General features: G+C 38.4%; 1 long non-coding RNA gene across 1 annotated transcript in view; it reads right to left on the reverse strand.

Moving 5' to 3' along the window:
* Window positions 1–18,624, reverse strand: part of LOC101046435 (uncharacterized) — a 32,587-nt gene that overhangs the window by 7,018 nt on the left and 6,945 nt on the right. The gene's annotated exons all lie outside the window — the stretch shown is intronic.

Consider the following 18,624-nt stretch of genomic DNA (forward strand, 5'->3'; position numbering starts at 1 on the left):
TACTGAAATTGAACAAGTAAATAGATCTCAAAGGTAAGAGTCAAGTTTCTTGCTGTTGGACCAGGATTCTACATATGAGCAAGGGGAGGAGGCTAAAATGAGCCACAATGATGACAAATAAAAAAGTTCTTAGGCCGGGCACGGTGGCTCAAGCATGTAATCCCAGCACTTTGGGAGGCCGAGGCGGGTGGATCACGAGTTCGAGAGATCGAGACCATCCTGGTCAACATGGTGAAACCCCGTCTCTACTAAAAATACAAAAAAACTAGCTGGGCGTGGTGGCGCGTGCCTGTAATCCCAGCTACTCAGGAGGCTGAGGCAGGAGAATTGCCTGAGCCCAGGAGGCGGAGGTTGCGGCGAGCCGAGATCGCGTCATTGCACTCCAGCCTGGGTAACAAGAGTGAAACTCCGTCTCAAAAAAAAAAAAAAAAAAAAAAAAAAAAAAAAAAAAAAAAGTTCTTAAAGATTGAAACATAAAAGAAAAAGAAGTTATAATGTTAAGATGATGTATATAGTTTAATACCATATTGATATATTTTAATACACAGAATATCAAATGCTGTTTATAAATACATGTATGTATAATAAATATTTTTAAAAACATGAAATAGAAGAACGTACAAGTGCATGGCTTCTTGTCTCTGACAAAGGAAGGAAGAGGGTAAAGAAAACAGATAAATACTAAATGAAATTTTAACTGTTTCTGTTTTATTTTTAATGAAATCTGAAGCACGTATAAAAATGTTAAGTTTTGTTAATAATTGAGCAAGGAGTATAGAGATGTTTTTATGTTATACTATAATTTTATGTATGTTTGAAATCTTTATAATTAAAAAAGTAATTTTAGTAATTCAGGTGATTGATTAATGTACCTACACGAGAGTAATTCAGCGTTTATCAGTAAAGGACAGGTGTCATAGCTGGCCGATCAACAGTACTTACTTTACTTAACACAATAGGTAAGAAAGAGGGAGCAGTGCAGAGTGGGTCCTGAATTTCTGACTTAGGCAGCTGTGTAGAAACAGGTACCATTCACGGAGATAGGAATGGACGAGGTAGAATGAGTTTAGGGTAAGAGAGGATCTCCTATAATGTTGGGCATAATTCAAGGCTCACTACAAACACTCAGTAAATATTATCTTTACTAACTTAAAAAGAAATCCTTGGGAAGCAAACACAAAGACATTCTCAAGACCTCATTCTCATTCTTTTAGGTATTTGGATTATAATGGGTCCTATATACCAGTCACAAGCCAAATGAACTACGTAAGTGAAAATAGGGGAAGCATTCCCACATCATCTAATTACAGACATTATTAGACAAAAGATTGCAAGTGAATCCTATTCTGAACTTTAACAACACTCTGGAGGAAAGAGCTCTTACATCTCAAATGGCAGAATATGGCTTCTCTTTTTTAAAAAAAATCAATGGATTCTCTGGAGAAACAGTAAATGACTTCCTTTTTAGAAGTTCATCACTAGTTTTCCCTCTATACAGTCTATAAAATCATAGCCAAAATGATCTCGTTGAAAAGAAAGCAACAATAACATAAACAAACAGCCTGTCTTGAATATGAAATGTCTGAGATATTTGCTGTTTATTGTTAGAAGTCCTTTCTAACTGAACTCGGCTCCCATGGAGTCCTGGTGACCACTTGACCACTCTGTGGCCTCACCTTGTTTCTCTTTGACTAGTGCCAGACAGAAATAATCACCATAACATTTACCACATTATCTTGTGGTTATTTGTTTTCACACCTGACTTTATAATCATTAGACTACTTGGGAACAAGAAATATTAAAGGGTTAGTCAGGCAGCCTCTGGTATTTGCAGTCTCTGAGGTATAGTAAAACAAACCTGGAGCAAACTGGAAATATGGCCCTCATTGGATTATATTTATTCACACTAATCTTACACAGCTACAAAATGGAAACTGGTCTTACTGCTTTGGAAGGAGACGGCATACCTGAGTGAAAGGTTAAAGTGTTCTTCAACAGACTTACTCTCTGTCTGTTAGACTTTTTTGCTGCAGGCATGTATAAATTATAGCATCCAGCCTGGGCCTTACCATCAATATGGGATGACCAGCCAACTGAGCACTATTTGGCATCAGCAAAATCAGCTACATCCCCAGACCAAACAATGCGTGACTTAGTTCTATTGACTATAATTTGTGTCTTTATTAAGCGTATATACCATTTAAACTCTTCAATATGATCATAAGATAGGCTAATTCAGAAAATTACAATTGTAATACAATTTCAAATAAGTAAAATATTTTGTAGAACATGTAATAAATCCTTTATATTACACATAAAAGTTTTATCTATTGAATGTTTCTACCCACCCTGCTAAATAAAATTTTTTTTTTAAGGAAAAAATATTTTTAAAGGAGATTCAGGTTCTCAATTCTGGCCATATCAGTCATCATTATGTATAATCCCAACCCTTTCCCTAATGTTGAGCACACTGTCTGACACTTAGAAGGTATCCAATAGGTTTTTGATGCATGAAATAGGTAATTAAACAATCAATATTCAATATCTGGTTGCCCTTCAGTGTTAGAAAACCCACTAGCTCCTGTGATAGCGCATTTTCTTGTAGCATAGCTGTGATTGTTAGGGAAAAATTTAATTAAATATCTATTGATCTTGAATCTCCCAATTACTGGACATACTCTTAAGTCATATTGATCTAACTTCATGAACAGATATCTCTATAGATAAAGGACAGAACTCAATCATGAGTCCTAACTCACAGAAAACACAAAGACTCTACAAGACAACATTTGAATTGTAAGCAAGACTTAGGTGAACTTTTTCATTGCCTTAATTTTCACACACACGTTTTTCAAGAGAAAGGAAAAGTAGCAGATGTTTTCTTGGCTTTCTATTTAATAAAGATGAAGATTTTCTTAAAAAATAGTGGAAGGATAACACTAAATCCAAACTTCTTTTACTCCAAATAGAGTGAGGAAGAGAAAGGACACTAATACTGACGAAAAACCTACTAGCTGCCAACTGTTTTACCCACATCATTTCACTGGATCCTAATGCCTACTCCCTGAGCCATATGCTATTGTCATTTTTTAAATATGAGCCATTAAGACTCAGAGAAATTAACTGATTTATTTAAAGCCACACAAAGGAGAGCTGGGCACCCAGACTTTGTCTACAGGTATACACAATATATTGTCCACCCTATGATAATTGTCTGAGTTCAATGTCATTCATATTACTGTGTATTCTTCAACATGACGGTCAACTTGCCTACCCATCCCTATATCCCAAGAAGAACGAAAAGATGGACTTTCAACATTATTTCCATAATGATATTTTAAAGTGAGAAGAATTAAAGAAAAAAAAAACTATCAACAGATTTCATGGAGATTATCAAACTTTAAATCTGTGTGAGGTTTTAAATGGTAGTAGTGGTTTTCAATCTCAACATGTCTTTAGGATACACAGTTTCAACAATCTCTTATTTAAAGGGACTCACTGTAGTAGTGATTATCAGGAAAAGGGAGCACCAAGGGCTTGGAGTGGGCTTAGTTCTTAAAGAAAATTCTTTGATAGTTTAGATATGCCTCCCTAGAGAGCACACCTCTTTAGAGCTTTTGAGAATCATTGGAAGGAAAGTAAATTGTATCTTTAATTCTGTTGTTTGTTTTCTCCAGCAAGAAAGATCAATCAGGCAAAATCGTGTCACAGATGTCAAATGAATGATTTACTTTAAAACTTATTGTGTTTCCTACATCCATAAGTCTCATTGCAAGTTACTGGTCAGATGCATCAACACCACCTGGTAGCTTGTTAGAAATACAGAGTCCCAGGCTCCATCCTAGTCCTATTAGTTCAGAATTTGCATTTTAGCAAGATCTGCAGGTGAATCTTAGGCATTTCAGCTTTGAGGAACACTGATTTACACCACTTCTAAACACTCCCCTCTTCTCTCCCTGTTAGTCTAAGTACCCCCCAAATGGGTTCCCTTAACAGCTCACAAGTCCTTTATCATAGCAGTTATGGCATTGTATATCAAAATTAATTTTTTGAAGGTCTATGTGTTATGCCCACAAGTAAGCTCTTCAAGACAATGTCAGTGCCTTCCATATTCCCCACTATATTGTTGGAACCTAATAGTTGCCTGAAACAAAGAGAGTTTTCAGCAAATATGTAGGAATCCCACAAGATTATGATCTTTATAAGATCAAGAACATAATAATAACTTAATTTTACATTTCAAAAAAAAACATGAAGAGTGTAATTAGATAAATGCTTGAGGGGATAGACACTCCATTCTCCATGATATACTAATTTCCTATTGCATACCTGTATCTAAACATCTCATGTACCCCATAAATATATACACCTACCATGTACTCACAAAAATTAAAAATGAAAATATTTTTTAAAAGAATCACAATATGGGTATTTTTGAATCTTTAAAATGTAGCAAGGGTCTAGCACAAAATAAATGGTCAATTTGTGTTGAATTCCTTAATTTATGCCTGATTCATACCAGAAAACGGAAAGGACTGAAAACAGTGATTTTGCCAAATGCCATTTTTGTGAAGCCTCCTTGATATCTGCTGGTCCTAATTCTTGCATTAATTCCCTTCTGTTTTCAAATCACATTGTTTGTTAATAATACAAATGAAATACAACTTGAATAGTTATTTTCAGTTTGTAAAATAACCTTATCTTCACAATATCGTCAATTCTTGGATCACTAAGAAATTATGTCCTTGCCAGTTAAACTATCAAGTTCAACTAAGTTTTTGATAACTAACAAGTCAGATTCAAAGAGATGATGTGATTTTCCTGACGTCACAATGCTGATAGGTGGTAGGTTCAAGAAGTGATATCAGATCTTCTGACACCATGTTCTTCCCCTCTATACCACACTAAGCATTGTAATCAGAGGACATCCGAGATTTAAGGAAAGTTAGTCAGACATCTACTGGCACTCAGTTTTAGTATTTCATTCAACGAAGTATAGTAATTATATTTCAGACAAATTTGTCATTCTGGTTGTGCAGTGCTTTCTTTGTGGATGCATGCATTTATTTATTCGTCAATTTATTCCACAACTTCTTCTTGATTTTTTTAAACAGTGTCAGCCCAATAGTGGTCACACTCTATTTGTCTAGTTGAACTGATTAGCTTCCTTTGATAAATATTGACAATGCAGGTCTCTGAGATCTACTGGTAAAATAACTTCATTTCCAGATGAATATTATAAAGTCATCGAGCATTAGAGCTGGCAGACACCTTTAGAGATTATCTCCTCAAACCTCTTTCTGCCAGATAAAAAGGCCGAGAGCCAAAGTGGGAGACTGACATGCCTGAGTTCACATTACAAAATGTTTATGTAGCTTTTCCTGTGAGAACCTGAATTATCTGTTGTATATCTTTGCACTGATCACAAGGCAGGTAGTTGCCACATCCCCATTTAGCTTAGGCATAAAACCAAATAATTTTAAAATAGCCCCAAAGCCCTATATAATAGTTAGATGCCTTCTAAAGCCTGCAGCTGACAATGTACTCGTATTGCTGATCCTAAGAGAAATTTGTAATGACTGGGAGGGATGGATTGCCACCTGTAAATATCCGGGACACGTACTCATCAAGGTCTCAACAAGAACATACATGAATAATTAACAAGATAGTGATTTGTAGTATCATGGTAATAGATAATCTGGTTCCTAAAGAGAGGTTAACTGAAGTTGTTTTTCCTTTTACAAGGCAACCATAAGGTGGATTCCAGTGTTTTTTTTATCTGTTTTGTGGTATAGTTTTGGAAGCTGAATACTCAAGAAACAATTTTTCTTCCAAAGTAAACATTGATTTTTAGCAGATGCTGTATTTAACATGGTATTTAAAGATTTTAAAGAAAGAGACACAGGTATAATTATGTAGTTTCTTCATTAATCTCTCTTACTAATCTTGTTCTTTTCCTTCTTTTTCCACAGTATATCTAAGAAAAGGTAACCCCGAATCTTTCTATAGTTTGATTTAGTATTAAAATATCAGGGTTATTTACAGTTTAGCTCTGCGATTTCACTTGACATCTCTGTTTTATTATTCCATCTGTAGGCTGTGATCTATGTCTTTACCAAAAGGTAGCAAACAAGGAGAAGAAGCCAAAGGAAGGAAAGGACTCAGTATCCTCCCTTAGATTCTTTTCCCTGAGAACAAAAATTCTTTCCACCTCTTCTATGTAAAACACAGAACATCTGAGATACATAATCTTACTGTTTCATGTGAAACTTATAAAGATATTGTCTAATTGCATCTCTTGCTCTCTTTTCCTCCCTCCCCAAAGGAGAAAAAGATCACTTTTTACCCTTAAATGAAAGCTGTCACTTTAAAGAACCTCTTGAAACTTGTCTGTTTCTAAAACTAAACACATGTCTATGCTATGACCCTGTAATTCCATTCGTCAGCATAGGTAAATGAGTATATTTGCCTACCAAAATTTACATTGTTCTACATTCTTTAGAGAAACAAATCAATAGAATACTTTATCTGTATGTGTATAAATATATGTATATATGTATGTGGTGTAAGCATGTATGCACATGATTTACTGTAAGGCATGGGCTTACACAATATGGAGGCTAAGAAGTCACAAAATCTGCAGTTGGCAAGCTGGAGACCCAGGAGAGTAGATGGTATAGCTTCAGTCCAAGTCCAAAGCCCTGAACCAGGAAAGCCAGTGGTGTAAATTCCAGGCTGAGTCAGAGACTTGAAAGTAAGGTGGTGACAAGAAGGTTAGGGGAAGAGGTGTGTAGACTGACTCTCTGAATTGCAGAAAAATGAAGATGTTTATGTCCCATATGAATGCTCACCAAACGGTGACCTAAGCAGAGAAATATGTTAATAATCAAGTGGACAGGATGACTTGTTCTGTGGATACTAGTGAGCTTCTCTCCCCAGCAACCCTTGCCATTGCCTAATGGGCTAATGACAAAGTGGCTGTGGTGGCAGAAATGGAGGTTAAGCATGGGCTCAGCAACATGAACTTCCACTCAGCAAAGTCAGTCTGGCTCTGGCCACTGCTGAGTGCCCAGTCTTTCAGCAACAGAAACTAACACAGCATCCCTAATATGGCACGTTTCCTTGGGGTAGGTTAATTTCATTGGAGTGCTTCCATCATAACATGGGCAATATTTTGTTCTTACTGGAACAGGCATGAATAGAGATTCGCTTTCCTTATACATAGTGCTTCTACCAAAACTACCATCCATGGAATGCCTTACCCACCTTCATTATTACATACAGAATTACTTCTGATCAAGGAACACACTTCACGGGCAAAGATGTTTGGCAATCGGCCCATGTTAATAGGATTCACTAGTCTTATCTTATTCCCCACCATCTTAAAGTAGACAGTTTGATAGAAATTAAAATGTCTTTTAAAGACTCAGTGACAATACGAACAGCAGGCCAAAACACCTGTTTCTCAAAAGGAGAGTAATCATCTGTGAAGGAAAGCAGGAATCTGTTCTGTAATCCCAAGGACTTGTGCTGCAACTCAACTATAGAGGTATGCCAAGGATGCAAACAGCATCCCTATGTAGCCCTGACATTTTAAGAATAATAATATCTTCTAGCTCATATGGCCCAAGTGGCAGAGCAGTTTGCACAGCAGCCTGTATCTGTTGCAGAGCCTTCTTTTGTTTCTAATCCCACTCAAAGTATATAAATTTCAAAACATTTTATTTATAGTAGCTAAAAACTGGAATAATCCAAATGTCTATCTATAGTAGAAAGGATAAATGAATTGCAGCAAATTCATAAAATGGAATACTATGCAACAATATAAACAGAACATCTACTGCAAGCAATATTACCATCAGATTCCACAGGCAAAGCAATGAATGAGTGAAAGACGACACCTACAAGATAGGACACACTATTTTTTGTATAATTCAGTTACATGAAAGTCAAGAACTAAGTTGTGGTGATCGTAGTCAGAAAATTGCTTACATGATTTTAGGGAGGTTGGAGTATGGACTTCTGAAGTGAAAGAAAGGATCCCTCTTGGGTATTGAAAATATTCCAAAATCTCTTCATGATAAAAACCCTCAATGAACTAGGCATTGAGAGAATATATCTCAAAATAATAAGAGCTATGTATGACAAAACTACAGCTAACATCATACTGAATGGGGAAAATTATTATTCCTCTTAATAACTGTAATAAGGCAAGGAAGCCCACTCTCACCACTCCCCTTCAACATAGTACTGGATGTTCTAGCCAGAGCAATCAGGCAAGAGAAAGAAATAGAAGGCTTCCAAACTGGAAAAGAAGTAAAATTGTCTTACTCACTAATGACATGATTATATACTTAGAAAACTCTAGAGATCCCTCCAAGGGATTCCTAGACCTGATAAATGACTTCAGAGTTTCAGGAAACAAAATTAATGCACAATAATCAGCAGTACTATACACTAACAACGCTCAAGCTGAGAACCAAATCAGGAAATCAATCTCATTTACAATAGCCACAAAAAAACAAAACAAAACATAAAATACATAGAAATACAAGGTTAAAGACCTCTACAAAGAGAATTACAAAACACTGATGAAAGAAATCATAGATAGGTGGGTGTTGAACAATGAGAACACATGGACACAGGGAGGGGAGCATCACACACTGGGGTCTGTCAGAGGGAAATAGGGGAGGGACAGTGGGGGATGGGGAAATGGGGAGAGATAGCATGAGGAGAAATGCCAGATATGGGTGATGGGGAGGAAGGTAGCAAATCACACTGCCATGTGTGTACCTATGCAACGATCTTACATGTTCTTCACATGTACCCCCAAACCTAAAATACAATAAAAAGAAAGAAAAAAAAAGAAATCATAGATGAACCCAATGAACAAAACATCCTATACTCACAGATAAAAGAATAAATATCACTAAAATAACTCTACTTCCCAAAGTAATCAACAGATTCACTGCAATTCCTATCAAATTATCAATGCCATTTTTCACAGAATTAGGATAAAAAACCCTAAAATTTATAGGGGAACCAACCAAAAAAAAGCCTAAATAGCCAAAGCAAACCTAAAACTAAAGAACAAAGTTGGAGAAATCACATTACCTGACTTCAAACTATGCTATGAGGTTATAGTACCAAAACAGCATGATACTAGTATAAAAACAGACAGAAAGACATCAAAGGTACAGAAAAGAAAACCCAGAAATAAAGCCACAAACCTGCAACTATTTGATCTTCAACAAAGTCAACAAAAATGAACAACAGGGAAAAGAGAATTTAATCAATAAATGGTGCTGGCACATCTACAACCATCTGATCTTTGACAAACCAGACAAAAACAAGCAATGGGGAAAGGATTCCCTTTTTAATAAACGGTGTTGAGAAAACTGGCTAGCCATATGCAGGAAGCTGAAACTGGACCCCATCCTTACACTTTATACAAAAACTAACTCCAGATGGATTAAAGATTTAAACATAAGAACTAACACCATAAAAACCCTAGAAGAAAACCTAGGCAAAACCATTCAGGACATAAGCACAGGCAAGGACTTCATGACTAAAACACCAAAAGCAATGGCAACAAAAGCCAAAATAGACAAATGGGGTCTAATCAAACTCCACAGCTTCTGCACAGCAAAAGAAACAATCATTAGAGTAAACCAGCAACCAACAGAATGGGAAAAAAATTTCACAATCTATGCATCAGACAAAGGACTAATATCCAGAATCTACAAAGAACTAAAACAGATTAACAGGAACATAAAACAAACAAACCCATTCAAAAGTGGGTGAAGGATATGAACAGACAGTTTTCAAAAGAAGACAAATATGCAGCCAACAAACATATGAAAAAATGCTCATCATTATTGGTCATTAGAGAAATGCAAATCAAAACCACATTGAGATATTATCTCATACCAGTTAGAACGGCAATCATTAAAAAATCTGGAGACAACAGACGCTGGAGAGGTTGCGGAGAAAAAGGAACACTTTTACACTGTTGGTGGTAGTGTAAATTAGTTCAATCATTGTGGAAGACAGTGTGGCAATTCTTCAAGGATCTAGAAATAGAAATTCCATTTGACCCAGCAATCCCATTACTGGGTATATACCCAAAGGATTATAAATCATTCTGTTGTAAAGACACAGGAACACGTATTTTCACCATGGCACTATTTACAATAGCAAAGACCTGGAACCAACCCAAATGCCCATCAATGATAGGCTGGACAAAAAAACATATATGGTACATATACACCATGGAATACCATGCAGCCATAAAAAACAATGTGTTCGTGTCCTTTGTAGAGACATGGATGAACCTAGAAACCATCATTCTCAGCAAACTGACACAAGAACAGAAAACCAAACACCACATGTTTTCACTCATAGATGAGTGATGAACAATGAGAATATCTGGGCACATGAAAGGAAACAACACTCACAGGGCTAGGTAGGGGAGTGGAGGGGAGGGGAGGGGGGACATCTGTGGTGGGCAGAGAGGAGGGGAAGAGATAACACCTGGAGAAATGCCTGACGTAGGCAACTGGGGGGATGGGCATGAAGACACCAAACCACCATGGCATGTATGTACCTATGCAACAATCCTGCAGGATGCCGGATATGCAAATATACTCCAGAGTCCAAAAACAATTTAAAAAATAATAATAATAATAAAATAAATGGTTCTGGAAAAACTAGCAAACCATATGTGGAAGAATGAAACGGGACCCGTCTCTCACAAAAAAATAAAAATTAAAAAATCCCTTCAGATTGATTAATGACAGAATGCTGGGAAGATGGCTGCCTAAGAACAGCTCAGGACTTCAGCTCCCAGTGAAAGCGCAGAAGGTGAGTGGATGCCGCATTTCCAGATGAATTTTTATTGCCCACAGACCAGGAGATACCCAGGCAGAGGGGTTGCCAGCGCCGCTGTTCCAGCCGGTGTGGCTGTTTTGGCCCCCGCAGGGCTGATTTGGCCCGCGCGGCTGCTTTGACCATGACCTGTTGTGGCGGTTCTCCATACAAAAGCCACTGGTCTAGGAGCCCTCTTAGCTGGCGATTGGAACCCTGAGATGGCAGAGTTGCCCATTCATCTGAAATAGCAAGCCAGGCCAGGAGATTCCTAGGCAAAAAATCCACCAGGAGCCGGCACCACTGTTTGAGCCAACTCAGTGAGTCACAGCACGGGAGATCCCGGTGCCTTTTCAACAAGAGACGGGAACGCTGAGTGTTCAACTTAAAAAAATTTTTAAAAAGACTCTGAGTCAGGGAAACAGGTGATCAGGCTCAGTTTGTCCCACCCCTCACCCCCCACAACAAGGAAAACAAAAACAGTAATTGAAAACGCTCTGGATTGAGCCTTTCACAGCAAGCACAGCTGAACCTGGGACAGTCCAGCTCGGTGGGGGAGGGGCATCCACCATTACTGAGACTGTCCACCACTAAGGAGGCAGGCCGCTGTTGCTGAGGCAACCCGCCATTGCCGAGGCAACCTGCCACAACAGAGAGAGTCTGCCATAACAGAGGCAGGGCCACCATTGCCAAGACAGTTCTAACTACGCCCATATAAACAGGACTGCAGGGAAGAGCACAGGGCAGCTGGGCGGAGCCCACAGCAGCTCAGCAAAGCCTCTGCGGGCAGACAGTGGCCAGGTGGGCTGATAGCTGAGCAGGGCAGACCTGAAAGAAAAAACAAGAGCAGCAGCACAACAGAAACTCATAAAGCCCTAACTCCCCGGGACAGAGCACCTGGGAATAAAAAGTGGTTTATGAGTTCAGCTGCAGCAGACCTAAACGTACCTGCCCAGCAGCTCTGAATGAACAACAGAGCTCACAGCTCAGGACTTAAGCCCCAATAAAAGATAGACTGTCTCCTCAAGTAGCTCCCTGACCCCCATAGATCCAAAGACTCACCTCATAAAGGAGAGAATGGACTGACAGTTGGCGAGCATCCTTCTGGGACAAAGAGAGTGGAAGAGGAAACTGGTAGCAACCCTTACTGTTCTGCAGCTGCTGCAGGTGATCCCCAGGCAAGCAGGGCCCAGAGAGGACCTCAGCAGTCCTACAGCAGAGGGGCCAGACTGTTAGAAGGAAAGCTTAAAAAAAAAAGTAACTTCAGCATCCACAAATTAGAAGCTCACTCAGAGACCCAATCTGAAAGACAGTAACTACAAAGACAACAGGTGGATAAACCCACAAAAATGGGAAGAAACCAGCACAAAAGGATGAAAACTCCCAAAACCAGAACACCTTTCCTCCTAAAAGGGATCACAACTCCTCACCAGCAAGGGAACAAGACCGGATGGAGAAGGAGTGTGGTGAAATGACAGAATCAGACTTCAGAAGGTGGATAGTAAGAAACTACAGTGAGCTAAAAGAACATGTTCTAACCCAATGCAAAGAAACTAGGAACTTGAAAAAAGGTTGGATGAAATGCTAACGAGAATGGACAACAGAGAGAGGATTATAAGTGAATTGATGGAGCTGAAAACACAACACGAGAACTTCACGAAGCATGCACAAGTTTCAACAGCCGAATTGACCAAGCAGAAGAAAGGATATCAGAGGTCGAAGATCAACTCAATGAAATAAAAAGAGAAGGCAAGAACAGAGAAAAAAAGCACAAAAAGGAATGAACAAAATCTTCAAGAAATGTGGGACTATGTGAAAAGACCTAATCTATGTTTGATAGGTGTACCTGAATGTGATGAAGAGAATGAATCCAAGCTGGAAAATACTCTTCAGGATATTACCCAGGAAAACTTCCCCAACCTAGCAAGGCAGACCAATATTCAAATCCAGGAAATGCAGAGAACACCACAAAGATATTCCTCAAGAAGAGCAACCCCAAGGCACATAATCGTCAGATTCACCAGGGTTGAAATGAAAGAGAAAATGCTAAGGGCAGCCAGAGAGAAAGGTCGGGTTAGCCACAAAGGGAAGCCCATTAGACTCACAGCAGATCTCTCAGCAGAAACCCTACAAGCCAGAAGAGAGTGGGGACCAATATTCAACATCCTTAAAGAAAAGAACTTTCAACCAAGAATTTCACATCCAAGCAAACTAAGCTTCATAAGTGAAGGAAAAATAAAATCCTTTGCGAACAAGCAAGCACTCAGAGATTTCATCACCACCAAACCTGCTCTACAAGAACTCCTGAAAGAGGCTCTACACATATAAAGGAACAACCAGTACCAGCCACTCCAAAAACATACCAAATGGTAAAAGAGCATCAACACAATCAAGAATCTGCATCAACTAACCAACAAAACAGCCAGGTAACATCAAAATGACAGTATCAAAATCACACATAACAATACTATCCCTAAAAGTAAATGGACTAAATGCCCCAATCAAAAGACACAGACTGGTAAATTGGATAAAAAGCCAAAACCCATCAGTGTGCTGTATCCAGGAAACCTATCTTACATGCAAGGATACACAAAGGCTCAAAATAAAGGGATGGAGGAAGATCTACCAAGCAAATGGAGAGCAAAAAGAAGCAGGAGTTGCAATTCTCATCTCTGATAAAATAGACTTTAAAGCAACAAAGATCAAAAGAGACAAAGAAGGACATTACATAATGGTAAAAGAATCACTGCAACAAGAAGAGCTAACGATCCTAAATATATATGCACCCAATACAGGAGCACCCAGATACATAAGGCAAGTTCTTAATGACTTACAAAGAGACTTAGACTCCCACACAATAATAGTGGGAGAATTTAACACCCCATTGTCAATATGAGACAGATCAACCAGACAGAAAATCAACAAGGATATCCAGGGCCTGAACTCAGACCTGGAACAAGCAAACCTAATAGACATTTACAGAACTCTCCACCCCAAATCCACAGAATATACATTCTTCTCAGCATCACATCACACCTACTCTAAAATTGACCACATAATTGGCAATAAATCACTCCTCAGCAAATGCAAAAGAACAGAAATCATAACAAACAGTCTCTCAGACCACAGTGCAATTGAGTTAGAACTCAGAATGCAGAAACTAACTCAGAACCACACAGCTTCATGGAAACTGAACAACTTGCTCTTGAATGTTGACTGGATAAACAATGGAATGAAGGCAGAAATAAAGATGTTCTTCAAAACCAATGAGAACGAAGACAAAACATACCAGAATCTCTGGGACACATTTAAAGCAGTCTCTAGAGAAAAATATATAGCAATGAGTGCCCACATGAGAAGAAAGGAGAGATCTAAAATTGACACCCTATCATCAAAATTGAAAGAGCTAGAGGAGCAAGATCAAAAAAACTCAAAACCTAGCAGAAGACAGGAAATAACTAAGATCAGAGCAGAACTGAAGGAAATAGAGACACAAAAAACTCTTCAAAAAATCAATAAATCCAGGAACTGGTTTTTCGAAAAGCTCAACAAAATAGACAGACCACCAGCCAGATTAAAAAAAAGAAAAGAGAGAATAACCAAATTGATGCAATAAAAAAACGATAAAGGGGATATCACCACAGATTCCACAGAAATCCAAACCATCATCAGAGATTATTAAAACAACTCTATGCACATAAACTAGTAAACCTGGAAGAAATGGATACATTCCTGGACACTTGCATCCTCCCAAGCCTAAACCCAGAAGAAGCTGAAACCCTGAATAGACCAATAACAAGGTCTGAAGTCGGGGCAGCAATTAAGAGCCTACCACCCAAAAAAAGAGCCCAGGTCCAGATGGGTTCATAGCCGAATTCTACCAGACATACAAAGAGGAGCTGCTACCATTCCTTCTGAAACTCTTCCAGACAATCCAAAAAGAGGGAATCCTTCCCAAATCATTTCATGAGACCAACATCATCCTGATACCAAAACCCGGCAGAGACTCAACAAGAAAAGAAAACTTCAGGCCAATATCCATGATGAACATAGATGCAAAAATCTTCAATAAAATACTGGCAAGCCAATTGCAACAGCACATCAAAAAGCTCATCCACCATGATCAAGTAGGATTCATCTCGGGGATGCAAGGCTGGTTCAACATATGCAAGTCCATAAACGTAATTCACCACATAAACAGAACCAAAGACAAAAACCACATCATTATCTCAATTGATGCAGAGAAGGCCTTTGACAAAATTCAACAGCCCTTTATGATAAAAACCCTCAATAAACTAGGTATTGATGGAACGTATCTCAAAATAATAAAAGCTATTTATGACAAACCAACAGCCAATATCATACTGAATGGGCAAAAACTGGAAGCATTCCCTTTGAAATCTGGCACTAGACAAGGATGCCCTCTCTCACCACTCCTATTCAATATAGTACTGGAAGTTCTAGCCAGAGCAATCAGGCAAGAAAAAGAAATAAAGGGTATTCAAATTGGAAAGGAGGAAATCAAATTCTCTCTTTTTGCAGATGACATGACTGTATATCTAGAAGACCCCATCGTCTCAGCCCAAAATCTCCTGAAACTGATAAACAACTTCAGCAAAGTTTCAGGATACAAAATCAACGTGCAAAAATCACAAGCATTCCTATACACCAGTAACAGACTTAAAGAGAGCCAAATCAAGAACAAACTGCCATTCGCAATTGCCACAAAGAGAATAAAATACCTAGGAATACAAGGAACGTAAAGGACCTCTTCAAGGAGAACTACAAGCCATTGCTCAATGAAATAAGAGAGGACACAAACAGATGGAGAAACATTCCATGTTCATAGTTAGGAAGAATCAACATCGTGAAAATGGCCATACTGCCCAAAGTAATTTACAGATTCAATGCTATTCCCATCAAGCTACCAATGACCTTCTTCACAGAACTGGAAAAAAACACCTTAAACTTCATATGGAACCAAAAGAGAGCCCGCATAGCCAAGTCAATTCTAAGCAAAAAGAACAAAGCAGGAGGCATCACACTACTGGACTTCAAACTATACTACAAGGCTACAGTAATAAAACAGCATGGTACTTGTTCCAAAACAGAGATATAAACCAGTGGAACAGAACAGAGGCCTCAGAGGAAATACAACATATCTACAACCATCCAATCTTTGACAAACCTGACAAAAACAAGCAATGGGGAAAGGATTCCCTGTTTAATAAATGGTGTTGGGAAAACTGGCTAGCCATGTGCAGAAAGCAGAAACAGGACCCCTTCCTGACACCTTACACCAAAATTAACTCCAGATGGTTTAAAGACTTAAACATCAGACCTAACACCATAAAAACCCTAGAAGAAAATCTAGGCAAAACCATTCAGGACATAGGTGTAGGCAAGGACTTCATGACCAAAATGCCAAAAGCAATGGCAACAAAAGCCAAAATAGACAAATGGGACCTGATCAAACTCCACAGCTTCTGCACGGCAAAAGAAACAGTCATTAAAGTGAATCGGCAACCAACAGAATGGGAAAAAATTTTTGCAGTCTACCCATCTGACAAGGGGCTGATATCTAGAATTTACAAAGAACTAAAACAGATCCACAAGAAAAAAAACAAACAAGCCCATTCAAAAGTGGGCGAAGGATATGAACAGACACTTTACAAAAGAAGACATACAGGAGGCCAACAAACATATGAAAAAATGCTCATCATCACTGGTCTTTAGAGAAATGCAAATCAAAACCACATTGAGATACCATCTCACACCAGTTAGAATGGCGATCATTAAAAAATCTGGAGACAACAGATGCTGGAGAGGATGTGGAGAAATAGGAACACTTTTACACTGTTGGTTGGAGTGTAAATTAATTCAACCATTGTGGAAGACAGTGTGGTGATTCCTCAATGACCTAAAAATAGAAATCCCATTTGACCCAGCAATCCCATTACTGGGTATATATCCAAAGGATTATAAATCATTCTACTATAAGGACACATGCACACAAATGTTCGTTGCAGCACTGTTTACAATAGCAAAGACCTGGAACCAACCCAAATGCCCATCGATGATAGACTGGATAGGGAAAATGTGGTACATATACACCATGGAATATTATGCAGCCATCAAAAAATGATGAGCTTGCATCCTTTGTAGGGACATGGATGAACCTGGAAACCATCATTCTCAGCAAACTGACACAAGAGCAGAAAATCAAACACTGCATATTTTCACTCATAGGCGGGTGTTGAACAATGAGAACACATGGACACAGGGAGGGGAGCCCTACACACGGGTCCATTTGGGGGAAATGGGGTAGGGACGGGGAGGTAGGGAGGTGGGAAGAGATAGCATGGGGAGAAATGACAGATACAGGTGAGGGGAAGGAAGGCAGCAAACCACACTGCCATGTGTGTACCTATGCAACAGTCTTGCATGTTCTTCACATGTACCCCCAAACCTAAAATGCAATTTAAAAAAAGATTGATTAATGACATAATCATAAGATATAAATTTATAAAATTCCAGGATGACCTAGGAAAAACATTTTTGGACATCGGCCTAGCCAAAGAATTTATGACCACATCCTCAAAGCCATTGCAACAAAAACAAAAATAGATAAATAGGACTTAATTGAGCTAAAAACCTTCTGCACAGCAAAAGGAATAATCAACAGGCTAAACAGACAACCTACAGAATGGGAGAAAATATTTGTAAACTGTGCATCTGACAAAGGACTAATATCCAGAATCTATTATAAATAAATAATTCAACAATCAAACAACCAAATAACCTCATTAAAAAGTGAGCAAAGAACATGAACAAACAATTCTCAAAAGAAAACATTCGAGTGTCCAACAAACAAATGAAAAAATGTGCAACATTACTAATCATCAGAGAAATCAAAATTAAAACCACAATGTGAGAGCATCTCACACAAATCAGAATGGCTATTACTAAAAAGTCAAAGGACTGTTAGAAAGGATGTGGAGAAAAGGGAATTCTTACAGACTGTTGGTCGGAATGTAAATTAGTTCAGCCACTGTAAAAAACAGTATGGGAATTTCTCAAAGAACTAAAATTGCAACTACAGTTTGACCCAACAACCCCAATATGGACATATACTCCAAGGAAAATAAATTATTTTATCAGACGGATACTTGCACTGTGAGTTTATTGCAGCACTATTCGCAATAGCAACATCATGGAATCAACCTAAGTGTCCATCAATGTTTGATTAGATTTTTAAAATGTGGTATATATACACCATGGGATGCTATGCAGTCATAAAATGAATGAAATCATGTGCTTTACAGCAATGCAAATAGAGGTAGAGACCATTAACCTAAGTGAAACAACTCAAAAATGGAAAATCAAATACCTCATGTTCTCACTAAGTAGAAGCTAAACAATGGGTACACATAGACATAATAATGGAAATAAGAGACCCTGAGGACTCCAAAAGGGGAGAGTGTGGGAAGGAGAAGAGGGTTAAAAAACTACATATTGATTATATGTCTAGTATTTGGGTTACAGGTTAACTAGAAACCCAATCCCCAACATGAAGGAATAGACCCATGTAACAACATACACATATACCCCTTGAATCTATAATTTAAAAAGAGAATACTCCATATATGAAAACTACTAAGTTGTATGTTAAAGACTTGTGTATGGGGCCAGACATGTTGGCTCATGCCTGTAATCCCAGCACTTTGGGAGGCTGAGGCCAGTGTATCACCAGGTCAG

Source organism: Saimiri boliviensis, chromosome 15 (assembly GCF_048565385.1).
Source record: "Saimiri boliviensis isolate mSaiBol1 chromosome 15, mSaiBol1.pri, whole genome shotgun sequence".
In the NCBI taxonomy this organism is placed as follows: domain Eukaryota; kingdom Metazoa; phylum Chordata; class Mammalia; order Primates; family Cebidae; genus Saimiri; species Saimiri boliviensis.